Raw genomic sequence first — 20,351 nt, 5'->3', positions numbered from 1 at the left:
CATTAATGAGGTTGAAATGGTATATAAAGGATGAAGGATTCATTCTATCATTGGTATTGGATGCACCATAATAGTAACAGAATTCATTTCAAGAAGCATTTACTGAGCAAATGCTATTAATGGAAGGTACTTATTCTGGGAGATAAATCAGTAAACAAGATAAGCTCTCTGTCCTTGAAGACCTTTTCATTTAATGGCAGAGACTGGTATAATATTGAAATGTTTATAGAGGCTAAACAAAGTGTTCAATAGCAATACCTTTTTCCAAGTAAAAATAAGTTTTTGGAAGACAGGCATTGCTTTTATCTTTCCTTCCTTCTTCCCTCCCTCCCTTCCTTCTTCCTTTTATTAACTTTAAAAATCATTCATGGTATCTAATATACATGTTTCCTATAAATCATTTCTAATAAATTTCAGGCTGATATGTTGAACCCAGGTATTCTCATTCAACATTTTGAGATGGTAGGCCTTAATCATTAGACACTATATAGTATGTGTCTACATGAATACTATAAGAATAGTTCTTTCTGCAAATTACTAGTTGATTTTCCTTTTAGCAATCTCTTTGATGACGACGACGATGATGATGGTGATGACATCAGACTTTACCTTTAGAGACAGTATGAGTGTTACAAGTTCGGTTGATGTCCTTGAGCCTTTGTTTGTAAATGACAACGCTAGTCCAAATGATCTCAAACAGCTCTAACATATCTGTACTTTATTGACACCTATCAGGAGAGGCCCCTTCTGTTTATGTATCTATCACTGAATTTCCTAATAGTCATTTGGTTCTATAATGGTCACAAGACCAGTGTAAGGGAAATGTCAAGATGTTTTAAGGGAAACCATATTATAACAAGATGTTTTAGGGGAAACCATATTATAACAAGATGTTTTAAGTGAAACCATATTATAACAAGATGTTTTAAGTGAAACCATATTATAACATGGTTTAACATAAAGAAAAGTTTGTGTGTGTGTGTGTGTGTTATTGGTCAAACCACAGTCTGAAAAATGCACACATAAAATAAAAGCTTTTTATAACTTTGTTAACTGATTATGCTGGTAAGAATCTTTTTACATAATACCAAAAAGACTTTTATGGAATTAAAATCAACTCTCCTGCCTACATTAGCATGTGAACTTGCAACCACATAAATGAAAATTAGTTTTATATGTATTTGGAAATGGAAAGAGGTCTTTAATATTGAAGCAGTCATGGCTTTCACCTTCAGGATGTTTAAAATTCCAGTTAAAATGCAAATTATGAATAGTTTGAAAACTGAAGCTTCTTTCTTAAAAATCCATTTCTTTGAATTAAAATATTGAGTCCTTGAATAAAGTGGAAAATATACTGCACACTTAAAATGATTTCTTCTTAAGTTTCACAGATATTTACAAATGTGAAATAATGTACAAAAGCATTAGCTCTTGTTATTTATGACAATTCAGTTAAGGAAAGGTAAAAGAACAGTCTTCAGGACATCTTTTTTAAAAATTAAAGTTCTTCGGGTGCCTGGATGGCTCAGTTGGTTAAGTGACTGCCTTCGGCTCAGGTCATGATCCTGGAGTCCTGGGATCGAGTCCCACATCGGGCTCCCTGCTGAGCAGGGAGTCTGCTTCTCCCTCTGACCCTCTTCCCTCTCATGCTCTCTATCTCTCATTCTCTCTCTCTCAAATAAATAAATAAAATCTTTAAAAAAAATTAAAGTTCTTCAATTATTGATATTCTGAGTTTCAGTTAAATGCCATATGTTGTGGTTAAGCTTTTAACCTTTCTTGTAATGCAAGTAAATCCTAGAGGAACATGGAGGCAAAGGAAAAGTAGCTCAGCTGAGATGTCTAATAGTGACATGGGAGCAAACGATGTGAAGCTGGGCAGAGAGGAGAAGCCCAGGCAAACTGAAGCTTCCTTGTTGCCGCTCCCAAGTTCCTCTAAAACTTAATACCTCATGTCCAGAACAATTCCGATCCCCATGGGAATACACCTATGACTACCATTTGCTTAAGGGCTAACTCCTGTGCCTCTTAAAGAGGGATATTTGAAGCTGTAAAATATGTAAATGGAATGATGACAAGAAAGTGTCATTTCCGAAGGTGTGAATATGCCCTAGGCACTGTAAAAATTTAACAAATGATAACTCTCCAGCAGAACATTCCTTTAAGACTTGCACTCTTTTGTACCATTTTGTCCCTTGGTGTTTTCCACCAGGCACCTATCAGAGGAAAGAATTTTAAAAATTGAAGTGTGATTCAAATAATAGTAATATTCAATAATCATTAGCAGAAATAATAGCTCTAAAATATCAGTGTGATGTTAGATATTCCAAAGGTAGATGAAAATGTAGTGTGAGTATCAAAGTTCCTTAAAATTTGGAATTTTAGTAAAAACTACATATATTGTCAATTGAAGTAGATAAGAAAGTAGCACCAGAAACCACCACCACCCCCCTTTTGTAGGTCAGTGCTCACTGCTGAGTGTGCTGTAATTATGTACTCTAAATGAGCTACAGCTTGAGCTAATAATACCATACAGAGTACTAGAAAGCTGTAATTATACATCCACATAATGTATGCCTGGCAAGGTTTTCAGTATTGGAGAATCTACTGTCAAATAGCATCTGGCAGAGTTAAAAGTCCAAGGTGGAGGTTAGAATAATTGGTCTAGACTGGATATTGTGGCTCAAGCAGAGTAAGTCATATGCCTATTAGACAAACTCAGTGATAATGAGTAAATCTAGAAACAGTGCAAAGTCTTAAATCATATAATCACATTACTTTAAAACACAAAGCCTCTCTAGACTGAACACCTACTATACACCTATGCACCATGCTGGGTGCGGGGAATTTTAAAACAAAACAGGAGAGGAAGAGATCATTTCTGACTGCCAGTTGCTCAAAATTATGACATAGGGTGAATTTGTGTTTCATAGAGACATGTACAAAGTAGAACGAGTTAGCCATACCATTGATGACTCTGCTGCTTTGATGATGACCTGCATTAAGTCACTACTTTACTGTTCTGTTTGAAAAATGTTTCCATTAAACCTCATGTTCTTGTGCTTCCTGTTAGAATTACACAGGATCACCTTCAAAAAGATGTTTCTGTTATGATTTTCCCCCTCCTTGCTAAGCCATTATATTTTACTTTGAGTACTACTTGACGAAGGGCAGCTAAGATTATCCCATTGCTACAAAGTTGTCCACCTGTTCCACTTAATGGATACGGAGAAGTATCCAGAGCTAGTCCTGGTGTTTCTTTTTATGCCTTAGCTCTGAATTTAATTTAGCTTCCAAAAAGCTTTATGTAGAAATCCAATTCATCCTGTTTAAAATATTTACGCTTGGGGCACCTGGCTAGCCCAGTCAGTAGAGCACGTGACTCTTGATATCAGGGTTGTACATTCAAGCCACACATTGGGCGTATTGCTTACTTTAAAAACCCCAATTTTTTTTCTTTTTTCTTTTTTTTTTTTTTTTTAAGAGTTTATTTATTTGACAGAGAGAGACAGCGAGAGCAGGAACACAAGCAGGGGGAGTGGGAGAGGGAGAAGCAGGCTTCCCGCTGAGCGGGAGCCCGATGCGGGACTCGATCCCAGGACCCTGGGATCATGACCTGAGCTGAAGGCAGACGCTTAACGACTGAGCCACCCAGGCGCCCTATTTTTTCTTTTATTTTTAAAAAAGTTTTCATTTCTTTATTTGAGAGAGAGCGAGCCAGTGAGAGACTGAGAGAGAGCACGGTGGTGGTGGGGAGGACAGAGGGAGAGGGAAAGCAGGCTCCCCGCTGAGCCAGGAGCCCTGTACAAGGCTGGATCCCAGGACCCTGGGATCATGACCTGAGCTGAAGGCGGACACTTAACTGAATGAGCCACCCAGGTGCCCCCAAAACCCAATTTTTAAAAATTAAAATACACATGCTTAAATTTTGCCAAGTGCTACACTTTTATTCTGGTAGAAACTACTTGTTGGTCAAGTGATTTCTTGGATTTTTTTTTAGGTGGTGAAGAAATTTTCAGTCCAATTGATATGATCCTTTTCAGGAATCTGTTTCTAAAGGCACCTAGTTTTCTTGTGACTATTTTGGGAAATTTCCAGATTCTACAGACATGTGTTCGCATGGAAACTTTGTCCAAGTTTGTTACAATGGAGCATAATTTTATTTTGTACCTATTGTTTGATTTAGGGAATGGTGTGTATATTTGGATGCAACTAATTTCTTGAAGCTCTTATTAAGCAATAAATTTGGATCATCAGGTGAAAATGATCACTTTGAATTAGCTATTTTTGATAGGTCATCATTTAGGAAACTACTCAAGAGATTTTTCTCCTCTAATACATACGCTTAAATTTTTTCTTCATTGTGAGTACTGGTGAGAATGTTCAGAGTTATTAAGTATGGCTATTCAAAGAAAGCCATAGAATATTGATTACTGCTCTGCTCACCGAGATAAAGCAGTACAAGTGGTTCTAACCTTTTATAACATAATACATTACTGAAATTCATAATTATATAGGGCAAAAAGGACTGAGCATATGAATAAGGAAGCTAAAAGTAATTATAGGTATTTATTAGGCAGAATTCAATAAGCTGATTATTGCAAATGCAAAGCAGAAATTCCCTGTGCCATTAACAGACCAGCTGATTATTTTTTTTAAAGCTTATTTATTTATTTATTCATTTGTCACAGAGAGAGAGAGAGAGCGCACACAACCAGGGGAAGCTGCAGGCAAAGCAAGCAAGGGAGAAGCAGGCTCCCAGATGAGCAAGGAGCTGGATGCAGGACTCGATCCCAGGACCCTGGGATCATGACCTGAGCTGAAGGCAGACGCTTAACTGGCTAAGCCACCCAGGCATCTCAGACCATCTGATCATTATAGTGTGCTCCACAAGGGGTCAATTCTCTGTTCTTTTTGCTACATATAGGTTACCAAATTATTGGCTTCTCCCTATCTGTATCAATTTCTTTTTCTTTTCTTTCTTTCTTTTTTTCTTCTCCTCTCTCTCTCTCTTTTTTTTTTTTTTTTTTTTTTTGATGTGGTGGCACAGGGAAGGGAGAGAACTAATGCACTCCCCTGCTACCACAAATTATGCAGTCAATTTTCCCACATTTGGGGAAATCACAGGGGTCAGCATATCCAGAGTGCAATGGATAAGCCTTGCCCTGGGAAAACACTCCTGTGCCAGCTAAGTATCCCCCTCTTTTTTTTTTTTCAGATAATCCCAATTGAATCAACAGAAAGACTGTAGATCTAATAAGAGATTTCACAAAAATGCCAGATACAAGATCCATTTACAAAAATCACTAATGTTCCTCTGCATCAGCAATAGCTAACTAAAAATGTAACATTCTATGATGCTGTTCCTAATAACAATCAAAATTATAGACTATGAATTTAACTGAATAAACAATGTATATGATCTCTATGGAGAAAAAGTTTTAAATTTATTAAGGGCATAAAGGTCTTAAATAAATGGAGCACTATACCGTGCTCATGGAATGGATGGCAACAGGGTAAAATGTCACTTCTCTAAAACTAATCTGTAAATTCGATTCAATCCCAATGAAAATTCTATTAGGACTTTAAAAAAATGAATTCAACACACTTATTCTGCCATGTATAAGAAGACTAAATATGTTATGAAAAATTGAAGAGATTTTGAAAAAGGGTTGGGGGGGCTCACTGCACATATCAGACAACTGATATGTGCAGGTGGAGAAAGGATTGATAAAACATTTAACAGATGATAATAGGAAAGTGTCATTCTTATGGAGAAAAGTAATGCTGGATTCTTAGCTTATACCAGTGTTTCTCAACCCTTTTTTCATTATTGTATAGTTAAACTTTTTTAGACTTTTTCCCCTAATTTTCTACCTTTTCCAATGAAATTTTAATACCACAAATATTTTATACATCTATATCTGTTTATATCCCTTGGGAGGGTGAAATTTAGTTGGATTAAGTCCTAAATGGACAGTGTAAATCTGAAAAGTTAATGGTAAGAGAAAAAAGATTATTTTTCTGGCTTTGGGGTGTGGGAGAACGTCTTAAACTTCTTAAACCAACCACAAACTCTAAGATAAAAAAGAAATGGATAGAAAAGACAGTAAAATTGAAGACTTTGCTTCATTGAAAGATATAATAGGGAAAGTTCATATACAGATCACAGATTGGAAAAGGATATTTGAAATAACTAAAGTCAATAAGGGATAAATACAGTAAACAAGACATCTTGTTAATTACAAGAAAATGGTAAACCCAGAATGCCTAGGTGGCTCAGTTGGTTAAGCATCTGCTTTCGGCTCAGGTCATGATCTCAGGGTCCTGGGACTGAGTCCCGCATTGTGCTCCTTGCTCAGTGGGGAGCCTGCTTCTCCCTCTGCCTGCCACTCCCCCTGCTTGTGCTCTCTCTCTCTCTGACAAGTAAATATGTAAAATCTTTTTTTTTTTAAAAAGGGGAGACACTAATAATAACATATGAAGCGATATTCATTTCAACTTCAAAAATAATCAGAAAATAGAGGTTAAGATCATTGAAGGAGAAGTTGTGGAACCAAAAAGCTATTGTAGTAAAGGATCATCAATACACTGATTTCTTCAGAAATCTCCAGAAAATGAGAGGGAGTAACATGAGGTTTGTAAATGATTGCAACAAGAAAGAGTTATCTGATATTATAAGCTTCATAAAGGGGGTGTTTAAGAAAGAAAGAGAAAATGGCATAGAAGGAGGTTTGGGAGACAATCTCCAAGGGTCTCTTGAATTTTGCATATCTTGTGAGCAGACTACCTTTGTTCTGGACTATCTTTTCAAGGATGTTCTTATTGTGAACAGTTTTGGAAGATAGATAACAAAGGGTAGGTTTGTTTACTGTCCATTATAATAAAAATAATGTCTCCCTATATGGCAAAGATCAGGAAGGCTTATTATCCATTTTAAAAGATTTGTGTTCCCTAAGCTCATGGTTCCTCTCCTGTAATGCATCCCCATGTGTGCAGGTATTACCTGACCCTCTTCGTGTTACCCTACGGGAATTGGTCTTTGGGAAACCGGTACAAAAAAACCCTGACAATACTCTGGCAGTTGCTATTGCTGTGAATAATAACTGTCCTTTGTCCCTGACCTGGGAGTCTCATGTCTTCTGCCAACATCCTTTAATCAAGGATTAAAGAGGAAAATCAAACAAAACCAAATAAGAGTGAGCCTTTGCCCAGGCTGATGACAGGAGTATACCATGACTGAATAAGTTCCCTCTACCTCAGGTTCAAATCCAAAACTAGCAGGATATAGATTTGATCACATTCCAGCAAGCAACTTGGAATGGTCTAAAACATGTGAACCCTAATTCCGACTTCAATTTGAATTGTTTTCATTCTTTTTTTTTTCATTTTTCAGCTCTGTTGCCTTTTTATGATGTTACCTCAAATGCCCTAGGCCTTTCACTTCCTGCTCTCTCTAAAGGATTTTCTATCAAACATGTCCCTCAGTTTCACGAATGTTTATTATCTCAGGATTGGATCCTTCTGGTCCTTCAGGGACCAACCACTCTGCCCCAGCCTGTATAGCTGGCACCGTGGCCAGGCTGTAGAGGACCTACAAGTGGAGCCACTCAGTACATGGAAAGTATCTTGGGTAAACAGGGCTCTCAGGATTGGTTGGGGATACAAACGTCTCTTAGGGATGTTGTGAGCAAGTTTTTTCTGGAACAAGGCAATGGTGGCGGTGGGTGATGGGAAATAATTGAAGTGTGTGTGATAGAGGATTAAGGAGTGAGGGGGGAGCATAAAATAATGAGAAAGAGTGAAAGAGGTGACTGTGGCAAAAACTAAAGTTTGTTTCTCATTACAGTTGGTCAGAGTTCAGCGTGTGATCTGTGAGTTTCAGAGTAAGCATGCTGAGAGTAGGAAGGCAGCCATACTTGAATGACCTGAGGGCAAGGGAAGGATAGAAACTAGAACATTTGACTTCCACCCTTTTGGAGTTGGACCAATGGATATTTATGTGGTAGACAAACAGGCCGTGGAAATGAATGCTAAAAGGGGAGGTTTTACTCTCACTTCACAATTAAAAGATTTAAATTTTAGAAATTTGATAGCTTAAAAAATAGATCCTGACAATTTCACATACCAGCTACTACCTTAATATGGTTATTTTTTTAAAAGATTTTATTTATTTGAGAGAGAGAGCACAAGTAGGGGGAACAGAGGGAACGGGAGAAAGAATCTCAAGCAGACTCTGCTGAGTGTGGAGCCCTACACAGGGCTTGATCTCACAACCCTGAGTTTGCGAGCCCAAGATCTCAGCCTGAGCCGAAACAAAGAGTCGGACGCTCAACCAACTGTGCCACTCAGGCGCCCCCATATAATTGTTTAGATATTAAATTTCTTATTTTGTACCAAGAGCATTTGTAAGGTATGACAAATAAGAAAAGAACCCTGGCCGGTTCCATGGATAAATATATTAATGTATACCACACACTGAAGTGGTTATTCAGTGATCTGAATGAGGTAGAGTTTATTTTTCCCTCACATAATACAGAGTTTAGGGGTGAGCAGTCCAGGGCTGTTATGATAACTGTGTTGTGAGGTCCCAGAATTCTTCTAGCTATTTTTCTACCATGTGTAGAGGAGGGCCTTTGTCTTTAAGGGTGGAGGTGGTTCGTCACTACATCCCTCGTCCAAACAGTAAGATGCAGGATGTGGAGGAAGGAAGGTATTCTCCTTCTCTTTCCTGGCACAAACCGGGAGGGACATTCCACACTTTGCTCACAACACAATGGCCAAAACTTTATCACAAGACCGCATCTAGCTACAAGAGAGTCTGGGAAATGTATTTACTGGATTGTTTTATGCCTACCTAAGCTTTTTTTACTCTCGAAGAAGAGGGAAATAGTGTTTGGTGATAACTACCAGTTTTAGCCATGATGTTGGACATTCACAGAAAATTTTGATCTGAGTTTTTTGGGGGGCAGAGCTTACTCTGACAATGATGAAGGCTATAAAGAGTTCAATTCAAATAATTCAAATGTCTGGGCACCTGGGTGGCTCAGATGGTTAAGTGTCTGCCTTCGGCTCAGGTCATGATCTCAGGGTCCTGGGATCGAGTCCCGCATCCGGCTCCTTGCTCAGCAGGGAGCCTGCTTCTCCCTCTGCCTGCCACTCCCCCTGCTTGTACTCTCCCTCTCTCTCTCTCTCTCTCTCTCTGGCCAATAAATAAATAAAATCTTAAAAAAAAAAAAGAAAAAAATAATTCAAATGTCTGATACAATCCCTGTCCCTGTAAGTTCCATGAAGAGCCTATAGCTTCACCAAGAGGGACAGGAATATAAACCAATTATTTCAATATAAAATACACAAAATACAATAGAAGACAAACATGGAGAATTGATCCAGATACAAGCTCTTAGAAGATGCTCTCGCTGAACAGCAAAGATGAACCAAGTCTCTCAAAAGAATAAACATATAAAGAGCTACAGAAATTAAATGTTAAAACAATTTTTCAACAATACTCTGTAACTAATAACTAGTTTAATTTCTTCCGTGGAGTGCTAAAATTAGTAGTCGTCCTGGCAACGTTCTCGGTGACATCTTCAGCGGGTCAGCAGCACCCCGAAAGCAAGCAGCACATTTCAGTTTTTTACTCCCGGTGCCAAAGCACGTCAGGAGCTAGGCCTGAGCAACATGGATCTCCATCTGTCCCTCGAAAGAAAAACACTTAAGAGTCTGTTCGCTTGGATATTCCCTGCGAAGTAAAACCGCACTTAGGAAAAGAAGCGTCTGTCCCCCTGGTTTCACTGGGTCTTGCTCCCACCTGCTAATACAAGATCTCAGTGTTTTGTAAGGGGTCCTCTCAAATGAAGGTCTCCAGGGTGTCTCTCCGAACAACGTTGGTCAGTTAACCTACAGAAACAGCCATTTTCCTTCTATCCTCTCACTTCCACTGAGCATGTCAAGCTCCTTCTCTAGATGGAACCTGTCTGTGGGACCCTGCCCTCACTTCCACGGGCTATGCCTGCTGGGCAATACAGATTCCTCACACTTGACGCTTCTGACAGAGTGAAGCCCTACATGTGCCAACGATGTGTGGACATTTTCTCTCCTTTTAAAGAGGGCCAGTCCAGTTCTGCTGTCTCACCAGATTTCTGTGAACAAATAGTTTTTACTTAGCAGTGTTCTCCACTAGCCATTCCCACATCTAGGTGGAATGTGAGTCTTGGGTGCCTGATCCGATGGGCAAGACTGGGTTGAGGACGCTGTGTAGTACCCAGAATTGCCTCCCTCCTACAGCTGGGATGTCTGTTCTCTTTTCTCTGGGGATGTTCTCTCCAGAGGGCTCCTCCTCTTGCAAATTCTTGAAGCCCCATCCTTGTTGCTCACCTGAAGAGCCTTGAGATGTCTGAATTCCACTTGAGTTCAAAGTGGGACACCTCCCAACAGCAAGTTTTGCACAGATTATACTCCCTGTTTCCTGACATTGGGAGACAGAACTCCTCTCCCCCGCCTCCGCCCATGTAGCTGTAAATAGCAAATTTCACGGGAAACCCTGAAGCCCATCTCTTTGCTGTTTGGGCACAGAACAGTCATCTAGAGATTTGCAATAAAGATTTAAATACTCAGTGCCATAAAGATTTAAGAAAGAGCTCCTGATGTGTTTTCCTTTTGCCAAATGCCATTTTGCAAAAAAGGAGGTGGGAGGTGTGGACAGTGCCTCTTGGGCAGGAAGGGGAAATTTAGAGCCTCTCCTGTATTAGGTGAGAAGAAAAAAAGAAGCAAATCTTACACCATTGGGTGAGAGAGTCCAAGCGCAGTAAGAGGAAACAAACAGTCTCACTTAGGTGAGACAACAAAAGCCAGGAGGCAAGAAACTAGCAGGATTTCAAAAACCCTTCTTTTTCATGCTAATGGTCGCTTTGGATGAGTGGTGCTGACCTAGGCGGCTCTCCGAAGAGATGACTTACCTGTTGTCTTTTTTCTTCCTTTCTCTCTCTCTCTCTCTCTCTTTCTTTCTTTCTTTCTCTTTTTTTTTTTTTTTTTTTTTCTTTCTTTTTTCTCTCTCTTTCTCTCTCTCTTTCATCTCTACACTCAACGTGAGGTTTGAACTCATGACCCTGAGATCAAGAGTCACATGCTCCACCGACTGAGCCAGCCATGCCCTTTTTGTCTTTAATTCTGGCCGAAGCTGTTGATATCTGGCCCTTGACAGCAGCTTGCCCTTTTATCCCTGATATTAATCTGAGTGATGCCTGCTTAGAGTAAATCCACATTGGTTTAACAATGTGGATTCATGACTTTTACCAGCGGCATAATTCGTGCTGGCAAATAATTATTGCTTCACTTCTTAGGTGATTTTAGAAGTGAATTATTCAGAAAGCATCAGCTAACTCCCAGGGGGAGCCTATTAACATTGTGCTGAATTGCAAACAGTGACTATGCAATCAGCTGTGAGATTTTAGAGCCCAGCTTCTCTGGGCATTAAACACTTACACTTCTGCTGCCCGTTTTTTCCAAGGAGATACTGCACGCTTCATTTAGTTGGTCAGGACAACAAGGACCCTTAGCTGGAAAGGAAATAATGATTTAGTAGTTTGTCTTATTCCTAGTGAGGGAGAAAAACATTGTTGTAGTGAATCCAGCATTTGGAGCTGAACACGTAATTCCCATCATGGCAACAAAGAACAATAAAAGCAATTCTACCTGTTCTGAGGCCTTGCTTTCCACCCGCCCCCCAGCCCCCTTGAGGATTATCCTGAGGATTATCTTTAGGATTATAAAAGACTGTACTGGATGCTTTTTAAGATGGGGGAATCTGAATCCTTTAAATAAAGGAGAAGAGATAATGGTCTCTGAATTTCATCAACAATTATATTCCTCAAATAGAATTAGAACTGCTTCTTACATAGAAAAGTGTTTATCAAATGGAAATTTTATTATCTGAGTATTGAATTCAATGATACCGGGGGCATTCTTTTGTAGACAAAGGTCCTGCCTAGGTTTAATTTCTATCCTTTTACTAACTTAAGTGCATTGAATAACACCTCTGAAGTACTGTTCAATTTTTTTGGTGGGTGGGGTAGTCTTTTTTTTTTTTTTAAAGCCAGTTGAACATTTCTTTTGGAGCATCCATTCTTTTATATACTCTTTCCCTTTTTACCTACTAGTAAGCAGAGACTTACTAAGGGTCCGTCCTCAGAGGGAGCACGGCTGGTGCAGACATGTGGGGGTGAGCTTCATAAAGAAGGCTCCTCCCCTGGACTCTTTTCTTTCCTGAGGTTGACACTGCTGAGTCCGACATTTTTCATCACAGTCTGAAAAGCAGTGATTTTTGGCACATTAAAACTGGACTGGTGAATGTAAGTCACTTTCGGAGAATGTGCTCTGGAGACGCAAGTGCGCTGCCTGCCTCACCTTCTGATGCCTTCTGCTTTCTTCCCTCCTTCCTGCAGGAAGCAAACCCAGATGTTCATCACCTGTCCTTGTCTAGCATCGGTTTAGTGACTAAATGGCTGGTACGATTCACTCTGATTTGGGTTTTGCTTTGTTTTGGTAACATAATTTTTCCCTAAGTATTTGGAACTATTTTGAGTTGCTGGGGGGAGGGGAACGAGTGCTCAAAAAGATCAACACTTAGTGTACATCCTGTGGATAAAATTATATCTGGATTAACAAAACATTTGAATTTGTGTTCAACTAATAAATTTCTGGTCTTTAACTGTCTGTGGGTCTTGAGCTGTCATATTTGAAATCCCCTTCTTTCATGCCTCTCCTTACTTTTCTTGGCTCACCTAAGCAAACAGGAGATTTACTCTTATTGAGTCTTATTATGTCCATGTCCAGGGTTTTTCAAAATTCTCTCCAAGGAGCTTGAAATCCAGTCATTTGCACCATCCCTAGGCCCTTGTTGGCCCTGGAAACTTTTTCGTTTCCCTACTTGGTCTTCTTTCTCGTTCTTCTTCATTTTTTTCTGCTTCCTTTCCCCCTTAGGTTTGTCCCTCTCCCCTGTACTCTACTCTGAAGAGTATAGAGTACCATTAATTCCACTGGTTGGTAACTTTGCTCTCCTCCTAGATGCACTACTGACTTAGATCGAATTCCTCTAGGTTGGTGGGACTTCTTGGCCATCTTCAGCAGGTGGGGCTGCATATTGCTTCAACATGGAGCCCTGTGATTTGGATAGGAAACAATGGGAGTCCAAGCTGTATTCCCCCAAACCAGATCAAGTTCTCTTATCAGAAAATGAGTCTTCCATCTCTGTAGTTTGCTTGGGCAAAGTATAATTTTCAAAAATGTAAAACCATGTCTCTCACACATAGAATGGGCTTGTGTCAGAGATTTGTTCAATCATTAGTAAAGGAAATAGTAAAATGCAAAAGATGATTCAAAAACCATTTAAGTAAATGGGTATTTAAAGACATTAGAAAAAAAGAATATTAGAATAAGATTGTTAGGTTAGATATAAAACTGGTTAATATCCTACAAGGCAATAAAACCGTAAGTTTGGGATAATTCTTCCACTAGACAGAAACTGTTTACATCTGTCTCAGAGGAAAAAAATCTGTAAGTTAAGACGTGACTTCACAAAATCTGGGTTTTTAAAATCAGTGCTAGACGGTGAGTCAAGGATTAGATACTTAAATCACCCTTGCGTGGCTTTGTTAAAATGTTTTTTTTTGTTTTTGTTTTTAAGATTTTATTTATTTATTTGACAGAGAGACACAGTGAGAGAGGGAACACAAGCAGGGGGAGTGGGAGAGGGAGAAGCAGGCTTCCCCTCTTGGAGCAGGGAGCCCGATGCGGGGCTCGATCCCAGGACCCCGAGATCTGACCTGAGCCAAAGGCAGATGCTTAACGACTGACCCAGGCACCCCTATTAAAATGTTTAACATTGAAAGAACATGCTCTTTTTCCTTTGCCTTATTTCTAAGTTTTGGATATTTTTTTCTTAACACCTCTTTCCTTCATTTTAAAGTGGCCCAGGTGCAGGGATTAAACTGTGCCACTCACCTCCATATGCTATTTCTCAACATATCTGCTCTAAAGCTGTGATGACCTACTTCATGAAGTGGTCCATTACGGCCAAGGTATTGTTGACGTGTGGTGGGGAATGCAAGAATGACACAGAGTGATCCCTTTGTCATATCAATATTTTACCTTTAAAATTTTGTTGTAAAGGAGCCACTCTTGAAGATTATGCTCCAGCAGAACACACATTACCTCTGCATTTGGTCTCGTAGAGAGGTGAGAGAAGTGTACGGCTATTTATTCAATAAAAGAGCATGAGCACGTTTCAAGTGTCTACGTACTATAGTGGCTAGAGAAATGGATCACTTCTAGTTGTGGCGATTCAGAGAGGCTTTTGCTGATAGAGAGAGAAAGAGAGGAAGGAAGGGAGGGAGGGAGGGAGGGAGGGGACTCCTTGCCCTCTGCAGTGAACTCTACCGTAGGTGCTTGGGGGTGGAGGAAGAAGGCAGGGCAAAATGATGCTGGAACTTTAGAACCAAAACGTGTGCATGACAGAGGTAAAGTCTGGTCCCAGAACTGGAGGTGCCTGCAAGGAGCTGTTATTTGGTATCACAGTTTTCCAGAAAAAGCTTTTGCCAAGTCTATGCTAGAAGAGGGCTCCTCTCTGTGAGGCTCTGCAGGATGCCAGGATTTGGGATTGGCCTGGCCACGAATAAAACAGTAAATCAAAGAGAGTTGTTGTGATACTCTGGTTTTCACAGCACAACATAGAGGTTAAGTACATGATCTTTGGAGCCCGACAGTCCGAGTTCAAATTCTAGTTCCTTGTTAAGGATTTGTAGCCAGAATATCCAGATTAAAATCCTGGTTTAGCTACTTATCATTAACCCTGTGACCTTACTTAGGCAAGTTCCTTAACTTCTCTGTGCCTCTTTATGTGTCCATCATAAAATGGGGATAATCAGCGACTCTCTCATTGCCTTGTTTGTGAGAATTTAAATGAGTTAATACATGTAAGGTGCTTAGAAGATGCCGGGCATGAAGTAAGTGATAAATAAATGTTCGGCCTTTCATTTCCACCAGCTTAACTTAAATACCTTGTGTAGGAGGCAGAAACCATGTACAGTTAGCTGAAGCAAAAACCGAAAAAGGTGGTAGGGTTTATTATAAGAATATAGGGATGACTTATGAAAACCTAAGGCCAAGAATGAAGATGGGCCTCTGATGAAGACATAGGAGCTGGGATACCATCATAATATTTTTTTAAAAGACTTTATTTATTTATTCATGAGAGACAGAGAGAGAGAGAGAGAGAAGCAGAGGGAGAAGCAGGCTCCCCGCTGAGCAGGGAGCCCGATGTGGGACTCCATCCCAGGATCCTGGGATCATGACCTGAGCCGAAGGCAGACGCTTAACCATCTGAGCCACCCAGGCGCCCGCCATCATAATATTTTTATCCAATGCCTTAAACCTCTAAGATTTTGCCCTTCACTCCCCAGTTTTTAATCAGTAATTGACTTATAAGTGTAATATGATCCAATAACATTTTTTTCATTTGGATCACCAAATGTCTGAGCACTACTCATTGAATATCTTGTACTTTCCCCAGTGACCTACAATATCACCCATGTAATATGTCAGGAACATTACATATGTGGGTTCTACTTCTAGGTTCTTCAATTTGCTTATTTGTTGTCTATTCCTGTATCAGTATCATATTGTCTTAATTAATGGTTTTATAATAATCTTGATACCTGATATAACAAAATTTCCCTAGTTTGTTGTTCTTTTTTCAGGAGCATCTTAGCAATTCCTGGGTCTTTTCTCTTTGGGATAGTTTAAAAATATAGGTGTAGATTCTTTAAACACTTCCTATTGAGAGGTGAGATCTATGTTTCTTCCTCTTGTCACATAGCATCACTTCTGTTTATTGGTTGAAGCAGTGACAAGCCTATCCATATAATGTGTGATCCTGGACTAGAAAAGTACATTAGTGACACAATTAGTAAAAATTGAATAAAGTCTGTGAGTTAGTTTATAGTACTGTATCAGTATTACTTTCCTGGTTTTAGTCATTGTAGTATGATTATGTAAAATGTTAACATTTGGGGAGAACCTTAAAATGCCATAGCTCCGATCACTTTCCTCCTGATTTTAGTGATCTTTTGTCCATTATCTTACCCTTAAAAAAAACCTCTACAAATTAGATAATATTTGTTTTTCACAGACAATATTTAAATATTTCTAGATGTTTACCAGTTTTTTTGCTTGCCATTTATCTTGCATCTCAGACACTCCTGGGATCATTTTCTTCTTTCTAAAGAACATCCTTTAAACATTTCTATAGTATAAGTCATTAAATCATTTGTAATATCTCATTATTATTCTCATTTGTACAATGAGGCAAGTAACATGATGTGGTGCAAAGACCCCTGGGCTGGGCATATATTAATATAAAGTCTAGTTTCAGCTTTTCTACCAATGATTAAACTTTTGTGGGCCTCAACTTCCTTGCACTTAAACTGGATGATTGCTTCAGCTCCCCCCAGCTGTAAAATGATAGTCAGATAAACTTTTAAAATGAAGTATTGGCCCTTCTGTCTTTATCACTTACATGCAACTTCTCTCAGAAAGTACAGTTGCAAGAGACGATTCACATATGATAACTTGGAATCTTTCTATCATTATAGAAATGTGAGATATTTACCCGATTTCCCATTATGAGACATTTTCCCCTCTATCAAATAGTGTAAAAGCACTTGTCAAATATAAGAAGGGACAAGGAGGGGCGCCTGGGTGGCTCAGTTGGTTAAGCGACTGCCTTCGGCTCAGGTCATGATCCTGGAGTCCCAGGATCGAGTCCCACGTCGGGCTCCCTGCTCAGCGGGAAGTCTGCTTCTCCCTCTGACCTTCTTCCCTCTCGTGCTCTCTATCTCTCATTCTCTCTCTCTCTCAAATAAATAAATTAAAAAAAATCTTTAAAAAAAAAAAAGAAGGGACAAGGAGTGCAATATATGTCTTTTCTCAAAAATGACAAAAAACATAACATGCATTCTCCTAAAAAGAAAATGCAATCAATTTACCTCCCTACAAGGAGAAATAACGAATAAAGAGTAATGAGATCCCCCTGAAATACTATCATAGATACAATTAAGTATGAAAGAACTCAGAAAAGTCATATCTTTGAGTCAGGGAAGATTTGTGGTTAGCTCATTATAATTTTCCATCTCATGTTCCTTAGAGAGCCGGCAAGGAGTATTTCCGGATGGATTTCTTTTTCCCTTTGCATATTTATGACTACTTCTGTCCACAGTGAATTTTACACATATTTTTCTTATTAAAAATGTTCCCTATACTTTAGCCAGCTTCTCCAACCAGGCTTCAGACAGAACATGGATGTGGAAATGGTTCATCTCCAATGGTCTTCCTGCCCCTTTTTACTTGGAAAAGAGAGTTTCTTCCCTGGAGGTGCTCTGCAATCCTTGTCTCCTTTTCCTTTCCTCAACCAATTGAAGGTAATTTCATAGAAACAGAATAGAATGTTGGTTACCAGGGGCCGCAGGGAAGGAGAAATGAGGTGATATAAGTCAAAGGTACAAATTTGCAGAATAAGTTCTGAGGATCTGATATACAGCATGGTGATTATAGTTAATAGGGTATTGTAAACTTGAAAGTTGCTGAGAGTAGATCTTAAGCATTTTTGCCACACACACAAAATTAAATACTTTATGTGAGGTGATGGATGTATTAATTATCTTGATCTTGGTAACCATTCTACAATGTACATGTATATCAAATCATCACCCTCTTCAAATATATACAATTATATTTGTCAATATTTCTCAATAAAGTTTAAAATAACTAGACAAAAGGATATAATTGCAGCCATTTGACAATTTGGTATGAATTTGAATTAATAGGTTACATTCCCTGAGAGTATTTGTATCTTATTTATCTGAAGCTTTATTATTCATTGCAGAAATACAAGTTTTGTCTTTTTGATAATGATATTCTCTGATCTCTCAGATTCCAGACATCAGAAAAGTCTATATGGTCAGACTTTTAAAATTTTGTTCTGATTCTTGTGGGGTGAGAGGGGGAGGAGGGTGGTCCCAGCATGGTATCACATGACACGTATAGCCCAGCACAGCCCAATCCCTCCTGTGCTTAACCTGTGAGCTGAAGCTGAACCTCCTCAATATCCTGGGAAAATTTCTTCTATTTCTTTTGTCCTCTTTCATATTTGGTGAGAACATTTCTGCAGAGAATAAGTCATTAGGATCTTTGAATTTGAGAACTGAAATTCATCAACTTTTTTCTCCTGTCTCATGCTATTCTTAGGTACAAATCACCTGTCAATACAATCTCTCAAGAGAGTGGAGATAAGTATCCCCTGGTGGACTCTTATCCAAACAAACCTCCTCTGTACACAGATGGGGAAGGGAGGGCTAGTTGGGCCAAATTCAGGCTAGTGGAAAACCTTATACAACTGGGGGATCTTCTTTAAGAAGAAGAAGCCACAAATATGAACAAAACATCAGATACACTAGCAAATTTCTACTTTTAATGAGAAAAAAATCACAATACATTATAAATTTTTAAAAAACTGATACATAGGCCACCTAGGTGGCTCAGTCAGTTAAGCGTCTGCCTTCAGCTCAGGTCATGATCTCGCGGTCCTGAGATCAAGCCCCATGTCAGGCTCTCTGCTCAGCTGGGAGCCTGCTTCTCCCTCTCCCTCTGCCTGCCGCTCTGCCTGCTTGTGCGTGCTGTCTCTCTCTCTCTCTGTCAAATAAATAAATAAAATCTTTAAAAAAAAAGCTGATAAATGCCACAAATACTACAAAATCCAAAAAATATCATAATATTCTTATTAACCATCTGCTTGACACACCTTTGTTATTCCTTCCTACCTTTTTTGACTGCATACTTCTTAATCACCTCTCCAAATCACAATATCATATTTTTTTTAAAAAAGATTTTATTTATTTATGAGAGAGAGAGAGAGCGAGAGCAGGGGGAACCAAGAGTCGGAAGCTCAACCAACTGAGCCACCCAAGCACCCCATACCATAATATTTTCTAACTAGAGAGAATTGAAAGGTAATTTGATCTCTTCTCCAACATGGCTTACTGAAGTTTATTTTTATTATTGTTTAGAAAAGTTTTTTTTCCAGTGTCATAATTCTTAATAGGATTGTGTACATTTTTAGGATTGTCAAATTTGAAAAAACCTCTATCACGTTTCTCTCATGTATACACTGCAAGCTTCTCAGGGCATTTAAGTTTTCTTGAGTAACGACTAATTTTATACTCTTTAAATTGATGACAGTAAGGGCACCTGGGTGGTTCAGTCAGTTTAGTGTCTGTCTTCTGCTCAGATCATGATCCTGGGGTCCTGGGATCTAACTCCCCCCTCCCCCCACCTTCGGGCTCCATGCTCATCGGAGAGTTTGCTTCTACCTCTGTTATTCCTCTCCCTCCACCCCTCCCCCTGCTCGTGCTCTCTCCCTCTCTCTTAAAGTAAATAAATAAAATCTTAAAAAACACAACACAGGACAACTTAAAAAAATAAGTAGACAGCCATTAACTACTTTATCATCAATGTTCTCATTGTAGTTGTGTAAAATGAGTTTTATGTTATTTTCGTAGATATCAACATTTCATGTTGTATCAGTCTGGGTCCAACCAGGAGAGAAAACCACACGGTAATTTGATAGGAAAAGTTTAAAAAAAAAGACATAAAATAACATGGAATATAGAAATAGCAAATAATAGAGGCAGCTACTACCTTCAGGGCTGAGATAGAGAGCATGCCAAGTCCCCTTACCCCCAGTCAAGACTGAGATACATTGTGACTCACTGAACGGGGCAGAGAAGTAGCTGTGGTGCCCCCTAGTGGCACTAGCTGGATATCGGCCTATGGAGTGTTGGTGAAAGCTGATCATGGGGCTACACCTCATCTAAGGCATGCCTTAGCAAAACTGCCCAAGGGGCTGGGCTTGCTAGGGGGAGCCCCAGGCTACAGCGCATAGCTGGAGCTGGGTACTGGAGAAGCTACAAGCACCGTAGGACTAGATGCTGGAGAAACCATGAACTGCAGGGGTCGGGCTGGAGAAGCCATGAGCAGAAGTCTTCTGTAACTGCAGGAACCTGCCAAAGCACGCCAGAATTCAGAAGCAAAACTCTTCCTCACAGTGTTTTGCCAGCACCCTCTACTGACAGAGCCTCAGTGCTAGCTAGGAAAGAAAAATCATTTTAAGGGCCTGTATCCATTTTTCAAAGAGCAGACAAAAAAGGGTGATTTGAAACTGAGAGGCAGTACATCAATAACCACACATATATCAAATAAGTGAGAAATGTCAACCTTTCTCCATGTGATAAACTTCTCTT

At 39.4% G+C, this 20,351-nt stretch overlaps 1 long non-coding RNA gene and 1 pseudogene across 1 annotated transcript in view; one reads left to right on the top strand and one right to left on the bottom strand.

Moving 5' to 3' along the window:
- LOC141374165 (uncharacterized) overlaps positions 1-20,351 on the top strand; it is a 64,173-nt gene that overhangs the window by 11,340 nt on the left and 32,482 nt on the right. The window lies entirely within an intron of this gene.
- Positions 5,052-5,196, bottom strand: LOC112832745 (U1 spliceosomal RNA; annotated as a pseudogene).

Source organism: Callorhinus ursinus, unplaced genomic scaffold, assembly GCF_003265705.2.
Source record: "Callorhinus ursinus isolate GAN/ISIS: 27379988/994484 unplaced genomic scaffold, GSC_fseal_2.0 scaffold14, whole genome shotgun sequence".
In the NCBI taxonomy this organism is placed as follows: domain Eukaryota; kingdom Metazoa; phylum Chordata; class Mammalia; order Carnivora; family Otariidae; genus Callorhinus; species Callorhinus ursinus.
Note: the sequence above shows the minus strand (reverse complement) of the source record. Positions and strands in the feature narration are given on the sequence as shown.